Here is a 1,901-nt window from a genome sequence, read left to right as displayed (position 1 = left end):
GTGTTGGGGCGCCTGAAGGTGGCCTCCGCCGCACACAGACTGCGTCCGGCCCGCCGAGGGCGAGGACGGACGCGCAGTCGAACGATTACCTGGTTGATCCTGCCAGTAATCATATGCTTGTCTCAAAGATTAAGCCATGCATGTCTAAGTACATGCCGAAATAAGGCGAAACCGCGAATGGCTCATTAAATCAGTTATGGTTCCTTAGATCGTTTCTTCCTACTTGGATAACTGTGGCAATTCTAGAGCTAATACATGCAGTGAGCCTGGAGCCCTTTGGGTAACGGGTGCTTTTATTAGACCAAGATCGATCGGGTTTCGGCCCGTATTGTGTGGTGACTCTGGATAACTTTGTGCTGATCGCATGGCCACGAGCCGGCGACGTTTCTTTCAAGTGTCTGCCTTATCAACTTTCGATGGTAGGTTACTTGCTTACCATGGTTGTTACGGGTAACGGAGAATCAGGGTTCGATTCCGGAGAGGGAGCCTGAGAAACGGCTACCACATCCAAGGAAGGCAGCAGGCGCGCAAATTACCCACTCCCGGCACGGGGAGGTAGTGACGAAAAATAACAATACGGGACTCTTTTGAGGCCCCGTAATTGAAATGAGTACACTCTAAATCCTTTAACGAGGATCAATTGGAGGGCAAGTCTGGTGCCAGCAGCCGCGGTAATTCCAGCTCCAATAGCGTATACTAAAGCTGCTGCGGTTAAAAAGCTCGTAGTTGGATCTCAGTTCCAGACGAGTAGTGCATCTACCCGATGCGACGGCTCGGACTGAACATCATGCCGGTTCTTTCTTGGTGCACTTCATTGTGTGCCTCGAGATGGCCGGTGCTTTTACTTTGAAAAAATTAGAGTGCTCAACGCAGGCGAGTCGCCTGAATAAACTTGCATGGAATAATAGAACAAGACCTCGTTTCTGTTCTGTTGGTTTTTGGAATACGAGGTAATGATTAAGAGGGACGGACGGGGGCATTCGTATTGCGGCGCTAGAGGTGAAATTCTTGGACCGTCGCAAGACGAACTACTGCGAAAGCATTTGCCAAGAATGTTTTCATTGATCAAGAACGAAAGTCAGAGGTTCGAAGGCGATCAGATACCGCCCTAGTTCTGACCATAAACGATGCCAACCAGCGATCCGCCTGAGTTACTCAAATGACTCGGCGGGCAGCTTCCGGGAAACCAAAGTATTTGGGTTCCGGGGGAAGTATGGTTGCAAAGCTGAAACTTAAAGGAATTGACGGAAGGGCACCACCAGGAGTGGAGCCTGCGGCTTAATTTGACTCAACACGGGAAAACTTACCCGGCCCGGACACTGGGAGGATTGACAGATTGAGAGCTCTTTCTTGATTCGGTGGATGGTGGTGCATGGCCGTTCTTAGTTGGTGGAGCGATTTGTCTGGTTAATTCCGATAACGAACGAGACTCTAGCCTATTAAATAGGTGCGGGGTTCCCAGCACCTTACAACCTTCTTAGAGGGACAAGCGGCTCCTAGCCGCACGAAACAGAGCAATAACAGGTCTGTGATGCCCTTAGATGTCCGGGGCCGCACGCGCGCTACACTGAAGGAAGCAGCGTGTCTTTATCCCTGTCTGAAAAGACTGGGTAACCCGTGGAACTTCTTTCGTGATTGGGATAGGGGCTTGCAATTGTTCCCCTTGAACGAGGAATTCCCAGTAAGCGCGAGTCATAAGCTCGCGTTGATTACGTCCCTGCCCTTTGTACACACCGCCCGTCGCTACTACCGATTGAATGATTTAGTGAGGTCTTCGGACCGATGTCCGGCGCGGCCTTTCGGTTGCGCCGGTCTGTTGGAAAGATGACCAAACTTGATCATTTAGAGGAAGTAAAAGTCGTAACAAGGTTTCCGTAGGTGAACCTGCGGAAGGATCATTA

At 50.6% G+C, this 1,901-nt stretch overlaps 1 non-coding gene across 1 annotated transcript; it reads left to right on the top strand.

Moving 5' to 3' along the window:
• Positions 1–86: 86 nt before the first annotated feature.
• On the top strand, positions 87–1,901 carry LOC142795507 (small subunit ribosomal RNA). The gene has a single exon (XR_012893079.1). It is a non-coding gene; the product is annotated as a small subunit ribosomal RNA (ribosomal RNA).

The sequence above is a fragment of the Rhipicephalus microplus genome, unplaced genomic scaffold (genome assembly GCF_043290135.1).
Source record: "Rhipicephalus microplus isolate Deutch F79 unplaced genomic scaffold, USDA_Rmic scaffold_705, whole genome shotgun sequence".
NCBI classification, from domain to species: domain Eukaryota; kingdom Metazoa; phylum Arthropoda; class Arachnida; order Ixodida; family Ixodidae; genus Rhipicephalus; species Rhipicephalus microplus.
The sequence above is the reverse complement of the archived record's forward strand: the minus strand, read 5'-3'. Positions and strand labels throughout refer to the sequence as shown.